Here is a 12651-nt window from a genome sequence, read left to right on the forward strand (position 1 = left end):
CTTCACGTTATAATCTCATGTACTGTTCAGCCACCGCCAGAGATGTTCTACCGATATTTTCCATGTCATCAGTAAAGCAGACGAATTGACTGGAGTTGTTGAAGATTGTGCCCAGCGTGGTGATAATCGCTCGGGTCATAAAACCATCACCGTGACGAAGCTCTCTATGTGAAACGGTAGTTTTTTTTACAATTGACGAAGGGGCGGTATAAGAAAGTGATGAAAATTTTAGAATGAAGATGAAAGAGCGAAGGGGGGCGGGGGGTTTATTTGTAGCTACGCTTAACCAGCAATCGTTGTGATTCCTACCTTTTATCCAATGCTGGAAGGTGCATTTCTTCTACCGCCCCTTCGTCAATTGTAAAAGAACTACCGTTTCAAAAAATATGAATTGTATATCCCTGACCTCATTTCTAGGTCAAGACAAAAAACACGTGGTTGGACTCTCTGTGTGATTCGAATGAATTCGACAATCCACCCGAGATCCGTAAACAGCATCACACAGTGGACCATCCATCGTAGATTGTATCAGTATGCTGAGCTTCCTGGGGAACCTGTTCTCGTCTATGATTTGTCATAGCTCTTTTCGATCGATGGTATCACAAGCGGCTTTGAAGTCCAAGAACAAATGGTGCGTAAGAATTCTGTATTCACGGCCCTTTTAGTGGATCTGCCGCAGTGTAAATATTTGATCGGTTGTCGACCGTATTTCAACGATGTTGGTTCAAAAAACTCCCACAAATCTGTTCGCAGTTGTGGTTAGACGTCGGAGAATGATTTGGGACAGCACTTTGTAGGCCCCATTGAGAACGGTGATCGCTCGATAGTTCTCATAGTTCAACTTGTCGCACTTCTTGTAGATCGGGCAGATAACCTCATCTTTCCACTCCTGTTCCGGTAACTGTTCTGTCTCTCAAATACTAACAATTGGCAGCTGTTTACGAGTGACCAGCTTTTCCGGTCCCATTTTAATAAGCTCCGCTCCGATGCCATCTTTCCCAGCTGAATTATTATTTTTTAGTTTTATTATTCTTTAGTTTCGTTGGTCGCAACGTCAGCAGAGCACTTTCTCCCGCCGCCATGGTTCTCCGCCTGGGCGCCATTCAGGTGTTCATCGAAGCGCTGCTTCCACCTTTCGGTCACCTCATAATCATCTATAAAATACTGGCATTCTTATCCCGACACATTTCGGCTCGCGGCATAAAGCCTTTGCGGGATCCGCGCAGCTTCTGATAAAACTTTCGCGTTTCCTGAGAACGATGCAATCGCTCCAATTCCGCATACTTCTGCTTTTCCAGGTAAAGTTTTTTCTCCCGGAAAGCTTGGTTTCGCTGCATCTTTTACTGCTTGTGTCTTTCCAGGTTGTGACATGTGATATTGTGTATCTTGGCCACCCGCGCAGCATTCTCCTCATTCATCACTCTCCTATACTCACAGTCAATCCAATCGTTCCTCTGATTCTGTAGTTGGCGGCGACGTCTGGCTGCTTCAGCCATGCGAGATTTAACCGAGACTGTCGTCGGTACCGAATGTTTTTCACAACGGAAAGTTTTGGGCGCATCCTAACCATCACTAGTTATATCTATACATCTATACAGTTCTAGTTATATTTATACATACGGCGGTTTATGCATACTTGGACATTCGTATTCCCGATTATATCTCCGATGATGATCTTGACATTCCGTGACGAACACCTCGTTGGCTCCAGCTGCGCGTAGAACGCTTCCTTATCATCGTCGGATCTATTTACGTCCGGGAAGCGCGTGTTGTTAATGCTGTAATCGATGAAGCGGCCCTTCATCCTCAATAAACACATTTTTGCGTTGATCGCCTCCCAATATATCACGCGATCCTGCATTCCAACCAACACTACAAAACCCATTCCCAGTTCGTAGGTAGTGCCACCGCTTTGATAAAACTGGGCCTTTCTGCCGCGAATCTTCCATAACTTCTTTCCTTTACGACAAATTTTCTGCAGAGTGACGATGCTGAGTTTGTAGGGCTCAAGTTGTTCGAGCAGCACCCTCCCGCCAGCTGCGAAATTCAGCGATTTGCAATTACCCTACCAAGTTATCATTCGTCGTCCTAATTTTGTTGCGTAAGTCGATGCCGAATATTCCGATCTGTATTTTTTTGAAATTCCGTACTAATTTGATTTTGATAGGTTGCCTTACTAGGGCCACTCTACCGAATCTCGTGATGGGGCTGTCATCTTAGTTTTAGTGCTGAGATACCATGTTTCTTATTTTTGTTCAACCGGTTGAACCCCTGCGTTCGAAGAGCAACGACTGTGTAATCTATTAAATCAGCAACACTGCCGCTCAATTATTCTGTGAAGATAATTGAAATAAAACATTTATTCATTCCGTTCTGTTAACTACTAGAAACCACACGGGTTTATAGTTTCACGAGAAAGTACCTACGTTTCCCATATTCTAATACCTTGTAACCTTTGCGGTTTAATAATAGCAATTATACGCAAAGTTACAAATAATAATTTGGCAAGTTGAACTATAGGGAAATTTATAGGTTTTTTATAGCACCAGAACACTTCTCAACAATACAACATTTACAAATAACCCCCAATTCTTCCCATGAATACAACGGTCAGCACGGTCAACATCTCTCTTGGCTTAATATGAAATGGCGCGTAACGGATTCAAAAATTTAAACTCACAGACGTGGCTTTAAATCGGGCTCATTTGGTCTGAAGTCGCCGTGAAGTCGTTACAAAAATTTCGGCAAGTTAAAGTGTACTCTTAGTGAAAAGAGAAAGTCTGTGAAGTAAAATCTTAAAAATCAGCAAAGTGAGTGAAGGGAGAGGATTCCCAACCGACGCCAGACTGACTAAGCACCAAGGACCGACGCTCAAACCACTAGTTAGGTCGTTAGGCTTGGCGGGCGTGTGTCGCGTTAGCGTGAATGCATACTTATTTTGAAGCCAAGACGCAAACGTGAGATTTTGCATTAAAACACACACACACACACACACACACACACACACACACACACACACACACACACACACACACACACACACACACACACACACACACACACACACACACACACACACACACACACACACACACACACACACACACACACACACACACACACACACACACACACACACACACACACACACACACACACACACACACACACACACACACACACACACACACACACACACACACACACACACACACACACACACACACACACACACACACACAATAAGTAACATAACCCTTGCGGGCCAGCCCAAGTCAGTTGATGACGGGTTTTACCCTTTTACAGTTACAACCTCTAGCAGGTTATGGGCCCATTCACTTCCGTTTCCACTTGAGAAAGCAAGAAAAACACACCTGCTTGAACTGAATGCGCAACTAAGAATGAGTTTATTAAAACAGTTTCCGTACTGCCCGTGCAATTGGTGCTCCGCCAAGCTGAAACAGGAAGCCGGTATTCGATTTTCGATTGCTTGACTGCGACATATAGCAGACCTCCGATTAAATTTTGGTATTTATCCTTGGGTGGTAGTTCATCACTCTGCTCCTGCTTCTGGATAAAACCTGGCACCATCGGCACTTTTGAAGGATTCGCATCATCCAAACCGAATCGACTAGTTAGCTACTTGATGTAGGTTTCCTGGCTTAACGCAAATCCCTTCTTAGTGCGTTCAATTTGGATTCCCAGAAATAGCTTCACATCTCCAAGAAACGCTAGAGTAAAACGTTTCTCCAGGTACGATATCAAGTTACTGTACTCCTCCTGGCTCGGTGTAATCACCAACATGTCGTCCACCTTAACAGAATTTATCTTCTTTAGCAGCCCGTTTCGGGTCAGATGCTCCACTCCTAACCTGGAGTATAACCTCTCACATGATTGAAGAATCATCAATCGCCATTAAGAGTCACCCCTGACATGGGAACAGACGCTCAAGGCTGACACGGCTATTCTTCGTTCTTACGCTCAGGGCGTCTTTCCTTGTCGGTATTCGACCTTAGTTTCCATCGGGGTTTGTTATCCGATCTCCCCTAAGGCTGCTCGTATTCCGGCTGGTACCACGAGAAGTAAGGGATAGGAGTTGCTGGATAAAAGGCTAAGGAAAGCAAACATCTAGGGGAATTGGGTATAACGTGGCCCCCCTGGCCAATGTGCCACCCCTTCAGTTTTCTATAAACAAGCGAAATTAAAATGCAAAACCACCCAGAAACCATAGTATCTGATGGAACTAGCCTACTATGCAAGTATGACAGTTGTCACATGCTGTAAAAACAAAACAAAAATAAATTTGTTTTTGTGCAGCTTCCGATGTAACTTTAGGCGTCATTTCCATAAGCTATTTTCCTGTTAATATCTGTAAATAACCGGTTGTTGCGATTCGATTCCGTAAAGTGAACTTCAAAAAGACATCCCTGCCAAAAATGACGGTATGAAACGCTTGATTTGCTTTAGCATTTAATATTTTTTCAAATAAGTAAAAGCAGGCCAATATGCCCCACTTGCGGTGGTGCAATTTGCCCCCCTTGCAAATGTGGCTATAAACATAGGTAAACAGATCTAAGTTGAAGTCAATTGCCCTTATTTAATTCAATTAGTATTGTAGAGTAACCGTGATGGGAATAATTTATATCCAACGTCCAAATTCCAGGTAATTCGACTACGCGGTGCAAAATGCCACAGCTGCAGTATAATGTGCCCCATGCAGAAAAGAAAAAGTTCACGAGAAGGCCGAAACTAGGTTTATTTTTAACAAAAATACGATATTTTGAAACAAAGGAAATAGTTTTACTTTCTACAAAATAGAGTTGGTCTGTCACTGGTCGAAATACTCAAATTACCGCATTGGGCGTATTATACTGCAGGTGGGGCATTTTACCCCGCGCAGACGAGAAACACAACATTTAGGTGCTTTTATTAAATAATTCCTTGCATATACAATACTAAATGAAATAAACAATTGCAATTGGTTGTCAGCTTAAATACCAACATATATTCGTAGTTGTCACGTTAATTTGGGGAAGCATAACAGAGATATATCCATTTATTCTTAGGGGGGCACATTATACACAATTCCCCTAATGCGGTTGCGCAATATCTACCCGCAGCGACACCAGCAAACGGGTGACCGGCAGATAAACTTTACAACAGACCGTCTTTGAGTTAACTTTTGATAATAGGGAGCACATGTAAGATAACATGTTTCAATTGCGCGTTCAAAACTCAATTAAAAAAGTATATTGGCATAACTCTACATCCATTTAGTTTAGAGACATTGGAATGTGAAGAATGCGAAATCGGTGATGGTCGATTACAGCCGGTGTGATCTCTTGAGATGGAATGACCCATATTTAGTCATAGGGAAGCAGCGGGCATTTTTTTCCAATCGAAAAAACATCAAATCCAAAGTTTAAATTTTTTCCACCATTAGCCATGGATGCCTGCATCATTAGTGGAAACGGGTTCGTTACTTGTTATCACATAGCTAAAACAATCCTAGCAGTTATTTGCCTATAACCAGACAGTGTTGAGCTTAACCGTCTCAGCGATTTGATCCCTGCTTTAACGACAGTCTCTGCAATTTGCTGTTAGGCCTTTCATGTACTTTCTCTAGAAATTTTATCGACATTCTATAACGAGGAACCAATCTGTTCTCTGTTACCCGCTACTACCAGCAGCAACAGTAGCCCCGTTAATAGGGTTCATAGTGACGAGCTAACCAATAGCTGCTTATGAGCATAAATCTCTTGGATTGCGATAATTGCAGTTGGTATGTAGAATATCAATTCACCGTGCGTTTCCATTCGTTCTCCACAAATTCGTCACGTTTTGACTGGCAAGGAAGTGCATAGTTAGGTAGGTACCGTAACGATGATTCGCGTCCATTTTCAGCCTGCAGCTCGTTGCAGTTACGGATGATGCATGCTACTGATCGCACCGCTCGCCAGTTACACTCCTTTCAGTTATTGAAGCGAAAGGGCGCTGACATGTTGTTGCTGGTTGTTGATGTTGTTGCTATTACGACGACGACGACGTGTGCAGCGATCTTCAGCAATGCAATTGGCAGCAACGAGTGGCTTTTGATTCCCTTTCGAAAATTGGTGGATAATGGAAGAGTTCATGGAGAACATCATCACGCCTTTCGTTCATTCATTATGATCATTATGTTTTGTAAAATTTGTTGTTTTACAGAAGTTGCATCTTAATAATAATATGCATTTGGATTTAGGTTCTTTGATAGTTTAGTTTGAAATTCTCCCACAGTATTATTCCATCCGGGTAGGTCAACGTAGTTCTCGTTCTCAATAGATCATCCAACTGAGTGAGCCGGATTTAAACCATTACATACAACATTTTCTCAGCAACATGTAACCTTTCCTATCCGTGCAACTTCGCGAATAAATTTTCAAGCTCAAATCACCACCACACCACATTGGTAAATCTAACGTTATAATCCATTATTTAATTACGTATTCTAAATCAACAAGGACTTACCATGTAAACCATTAAAATTCCAGTACACCGTATCAAAATGATAATCCTTCTCCTTTGTGGGCTGGAAGGACGCCTCGGTGGGGCAGCAGACTCAGCAGCAACCGGTACTGACGAGTGGTGTCCACCGTTTGTGCTACCTTACACAGCCTACGGAGCCGGACAGCAGCCACAACAACGACAGTCACTTATCAGCAAGCACCGTGGTTCCAGGGGCACGACACGGAATAGAACGCCACTCGGTGCCACACAATCACTGCTAATCTAGTCGCGCACCAGCCTTATTGAAAACTAGAACTCTACAAGTCACACCATTCAAGGCGACGCGTTGTCAGCGCGCGGCGGGTACTCACTAAACAGCATAATCCAGAAGGCCAAGCCCTAGTTCTGGGGGTATCTTGCTGCCAGTCGGCCGTAACAACTCTTCCGCTCACTTGCACTTGCACTTGTAAATACTGAACTTCTTTAATGACCCCTTTTCCTAGCCGGGTTTGGCTGGCTTACGGACAGGGCTAGACAGAGAGTCAAACTACCAACTGACTGTAATATGATCCCTATGTCCGCGGCAGCAAGATTTACTGCAATTTTTTACCTTTCCTTATCCTCGCGCATTAATTACTCTATTTAAATTCTGCACAGGCAAGCCAGCGGCCACTCTTTTCCACATCAACACGTGATAATCGTGACTTAGTCAACTGTCACTGGTTTGTTCCAGTTCAACTGGGCTTAACACGCGCGCACACAAACTCATACACAGAGACACAACTTAACACTTTTGCTGGCAAACCGGTAGTTATCAGCCTAAAGTGTCGCTATGGCTTTCACGCCTGCATATTTCGCTACTTGTCTGCGGCCAAATACGTCTCATTAGTATTTTATTAATTATTAACGGCTGGCCGTTTTCGCACTTCTCTCGGGCAACCAAGTTGAACGGGGTCCAATATTTGTTCGAACATACATATAGGCGTCACAGCTGGCACTCTATCACTTGGAGCTTGGCGTAAAATTATTACTGGTACACATTTACTATTTTAATACTGGCCCTAATGGGTAGTTATTTGATTTGATTTACATAATCAAACAATCGTGCGGACTGGAAAAGTGTCTGCTGCTCACCGGAATGTTTCGAGTCTTTCTCACTTCATCTTCGACACGGCTCGGGGTTGAACCTCTAAGGCAAGAACTTTCACATGCTGCTCCTGCCGCTTTGATGAAGCCGGTTGATGTCACATACCTAGCCTATTTTCGGTTGACGATTTGTTGTTTTACAAAACCATGTTTATGGATAAACTAGTAGCATTACTAATCGATGGACGATAGGGAAAGTTTCGAGCGACCTACGTCGTACAATTTAATGTGCACGAGGTCAGTTAATGAATGCACCGAATCGTCAAAGTCTGCATAATCTGCAAAGAAAAAAACGTAGAGTGTTATTTGAAAGCATGGAAGTTAGCAATGACATGTTTAATAGTCAAATTATTTTTCATTGCTATAGTTAATATCTGCAATTGAAATCATATGTGTAACTTAATCTATAACTCACATATAATGATATTTAATAACAGCGAACTCGTAAATTAATCTGGTAATTCAAAAGCAGGTGGTCAAATCAACATGGTGTGTAAGTTGTAGGAAATTTAACCCATTAAGCCCCAGACTTTTTTCCAGCAGAGATAAAAAGCTAAAACTTTCAGGGAAGTTTTGTTTAGGATCAACTAAGAAATACCCGAAATAATCTACCTAGCGATGTGACCTGGCCTTTCTACTGCAACAATAATTATTTTTTATATCTCAGGGACATCTATAATTAAGTTGACCTTATTTTTAAATAACAGTTCCTTTTTCCTTATTCCTCAAAATCCTTATTTAACAGTAAAATTCATAAAAACCTACTGCGTGCAATATTTTCTCTCTTAGCATGGGTAAATATTTATAAGTTTCATTTAATTTACTTTATCAACACCTTATATAGTTTTATTTTAGTTGAAGTGAATTCTAGAAATATATGTGAAGACAAAGGATAATTATTGCAGATTGGAATGAATATATGTAAAAAATCATAAATTAACCGTTTAACGGGTAAGGCTTCAAAGCCGCATACGAATTTCGTTTTGAATTGACAATATGAGAAATGTGTTCAGAACCGATTTTTTTAATTTATTTTGACACTAGCTGACCCAACAAACTTCGTATTGCCACAAATTGAACTGTGTTGTATATAAATCGTGAATCTCGGATGACCTTTCTCACAATCTCGAATTTTGCAAGTTTCTGAGGAGTTCATGGGTGTTTTAATATACAAATTTTTCTCACAGTAAAGTAGAAAACAACTCCCCCCATCGCTCAGCCTGATAAAATAAAGCGGATAACATTTAAATATTCGCCATCATTACAAACCATTTCGCCGAATAACACCAATTCTTGGATGACCATAATGCGGAATATAGAGTTTCGCAGAATTCCATTTCGCAAAAAACCTTTCGCAGGATGTACCATTTCACGGAAAATCTTTTCGTAGAAAGTACCATTTCGCAGGGGTGACTCAACTGAAGGAAAGTAATAGAGGTCAGCAGATCTAGGAAAATAAATAAACCTAGATAGAGGTGATAGCTACGGGGGCTGCCCCTCGCAGTGGCCGGCGCTTCCGACGGCAGATCGCCCGCAACACTCGCAACCTGTGACCGTCTCGCGCTGAATTATCTAATGTTACTATTGATAGTTTTTGGTGGTCTTGTTATTGATTAATGTTTTATGAAAGAGTCTAAAACTTCTCGAATTCGATTAGTTTTTGAGTTACGCAAAAATTCCTGTTTTATTTGTATGAGAGTCCTTATCCACCTACCACAGGGGTGAGGGGTCTCAAACCATCATTAAAAAAATTCCTGCCTCCAAAAACACCCACATGCCAAATATGGTTCCATTTGATTAACTAGATTTCGAGTTATGAGGAAATTTGTATCTCATTTACAAGGACAAGGACAAATTTACAATTTGTATCTCATTTACAGGAGCCCTCAATTCAGTCTCAATTCACCATAGAAAAAATTCTTGTCTCTAAAAACACCCACATGTCAAATTTTGTTCCATTTGCTTGATTAGTCCTCGAGTTATGCAGAAATTTGTGTTCCATTTGTATGGGAGCCCCTCCCCCTCCTCTTAGTGAGAGGAGGGGTCTCTAACCATCATAAGAACCTTCCTTGGCCCCAAAAACCCCTATATGCAAATTTTCACGCCGATCGGTTCAATAGTTTTCGATTCTATAAGGAACATACGGGCAGACAAAAGAGCGATAAACCAGTTATTCTCTGCCTATAAAACAAACAAGCGTAGCAACCAGAGTGTATTTCGGTAATTTATTTTCGCCGAAAACCGCCGATCACAAGAAGCAAACAATTTGAATTGCGGCGATCAACTCAATGGAACAACTAGAAAGTATCACGATAACAGAATATTAGGACAAATGAATGTCCCTTCACACCAGCAAGCAGGACAACTTTCGATGAGAATAAATTTTGATAGACACCTGGTCTCACAAGCGCTTGTTGTTTGTGATGCAGCTATACAACAAAATACGACAAACTCTCTCTAGTTTGAGATTCTATGGTACGGAAAGCAAAAAACGAAAAAAAAATGTTTGTGGAAAACTTATTTCAGTTGACATATTTTCTAGATTACTGAGAAAATTTCCTTATATTGATATCTGATGTAATTTTCTCATATTATCTTAAGAGTGATAAACTTTTGAAATAAGCGGTGTCCGAGATAATCGGAAAATTTCTTTTGGAATTTTCTGGGAAAATAGAAGACCTCAATTTTTTTTCAAATATATACTTATAGATAAACATGGAAATATTAGGTTTATAAAGAAACTACTTTCTCATTCCCATTCCAATCGTAAATAGTCGAGTAAAAAATGGCGTTTTTCAGCGTTTTGAGCTGGAAATGATCATATAGAAATCGACACGTCTTCCTTTTTTAACGCAGGACTACGTCTTTGTTTACTATACTGGACAGGGTACCACTTTGTGAAAACGAAAATAGAAGTGTAACGTTTGAATGAAAGATTTCAAATGCTTATAACTTCTATACTACAGAACGAAACATAACTGTTAATATGTCGTTGGAAAGACAAAATGTCCAGCAATTTTATAGTAACATACTTATGATAATCTTTCATACGCCTAATAGTGAAAATGTATGTAAAAACAAGGTCAAATTTCGTTAACTTGGAAGGCTAGCGGTAAGTACGAATGATAAGCGGGAGCAGATTGCATTGATAGCTGCTAGTAAAAGCTTTTCGGTGCAGGATACAATGAATCGATGCCGATAGCCTACATACGTGCCTGTTGCCATCAGGGGTGTGAAATTGTCCAAATTTGGCGGACCTAACATCCATGGATGGCGACAACTGTGAAGTAGCCTTCATATCGAAAATAACTGTTAGGCTGTGTTTAAATGCTTTCTGATTAGTTTCAGTTGTTTTTAGATGAATCAATCAGTAGGTAGAAGTAGGTACCAGAACCAAAAGTACCAATACCAATTAGTGGGATATGGATAATGTATGTAGTTTAACCCACACCACCCCTCTGGTTGCCATTCATGCCAAAAGGGAAAAACATCGGACTGGCACTTCATATTTGCGCTGAACTTGCTTTGGCTTTGATGTTATTTGTAACCAATGGCCCTTTTAATAGATGGTCCTTTAAATTAAATGAAGGTTAAATAAAATTTTTCGTAACCTGCACATGCATTTTCTTGTAAAAATGTTTAGTTTTTCGTACCTAAAACGCTAAATATATGCTACTTTTGTGGCGTTTCCTTCAAACTACTAAGGTACAACACTGTAAAATTCCCTAAAACAATTTTTGTTGTTGCTGATACATCGAAGAGATATTTTCAGTAGCCAAAAGAAAATTCAATTTTATCTTCAGTTATTACTTGCTGTTAAAGGCCACCAAGGCTGATTGATGGATGATATACACATTTATCTTGAAACATTTACTAGGAGCTCGAATGTCATTCCGGTCAATCCGGTTTCCGTAGCGCATCTGCTCACTGTTATAATGAGCCAAGCTGGAGTACTTCCTGTAATGATCTGACATAAAGCAATACTTCATCGAGTAAAACATGTTATCAATACAATACAATATAATGTTAACATAGGCCTACGTCACCTTTCATACAACCCTTAGGGCTGTATACCTTATAGTTTTTACTATATTCTGGTTTTGAGGTTTGGTCACATTAAAGGTTTTGTCATTAAAGTTTTCTTGAATAAATTTCATCAATCATTTTAAAATATATTTTGACCAATAGAATCCGTATAAAATGAAATCCTTATGAAATGTGGCAGACATTTGACCTCTCGTTTAAAACTAAAATAATTGAAACTAGATAAGTTATTGTATATTTTAAAGTGTAACTTTAATTGCTCATTACTTTCAAACTAAAGGTCCAATCAAAAAATAATTCAATAGTGATCTATCCGGCTATACTACCTTTCAAATGAGACTAATAGCGCATAAATCAATTTGGCCATCCCTGAGAAACTGGTGATAATTATTACCTTGTCAAAACACGTTTTTAAGCATAACTTTTAAACTACATGTTTGTTTTCAATAAAACTTTCTGAAAATTTTTATGATAGTAAAGCTTTCATTTGATACTAAGATCATTGAAATCGGTTGTGTGGTTCCGGAGAATATCGTGTCACGTAGTTTTAACATTTTTGCTTATAACTTTTAAACGAAACCGCGAAACAATTCAATAATCATATACAGTTGGATTTCGATTTTGGCATGCCCCGATTTTGGCATGCCCCGATTTTGGCAACACAAGATATTTTACTTCCAAAAATGTGCTTAAATATACACCAGTTTTTGTATACATGCTTTAAATGACGAAGAAATGATGCCCTCAGTATGTTCGTGAAAAAAAGTTATGCGGTTTCGAACAATAATATGGTTATTGCCGTAGGACTACGTCTTACCGCAGGGTGTCAATAACTTATTTGCACCGGACGGATAGCTCTTCGCGGACTTTTTAAACATAAAATGGTTGCAATCGTTGATTAATGATATTTAGTCAATTTCTAAAGCATTTACATTTAATTTTTTCATATCGAAAGAGGGTCTTGATTTTGGCACG

General features: G+C 40.1%; 1 long non-coding RNA gene across 1 annotated transcript in view; it reads right to left on the reverse strand.

The window, feature by feature from the left end:
* LOC128737365 (uncharacterized) overlaps positions 1–7217 on the reverse strand; it is a 248422-nt gene extending 241205 nt beyond the window's left edge. The window contains exon 1 of the long non-coding RNA XR_008412032.1: positions 6508–7217. This is a non-coding gene — a long non-coding RNA (uncharacterized LOC128737365). The remainder of the gene's footprint in view (positions 1–6507) is intronic.
* Between the last annotated feature and the right edge of the window lie 5434 nt (positions 7218–12651).

This window comes from Sabethes cyaneus, chromosome 2 (assembly GCF_943734655.1).
Source record: "Sabethes cyaneus chromosome 2, idSabCyanKW18_F2, whole genome shotgun sequence".
Taxonomy (NCBI): domain Eukaryota; kingdom Metazoa; phylum Arthropoda; class Insecta; order Diptera; family Culicidae; genus Sabethes; species Sabethes cyaneus.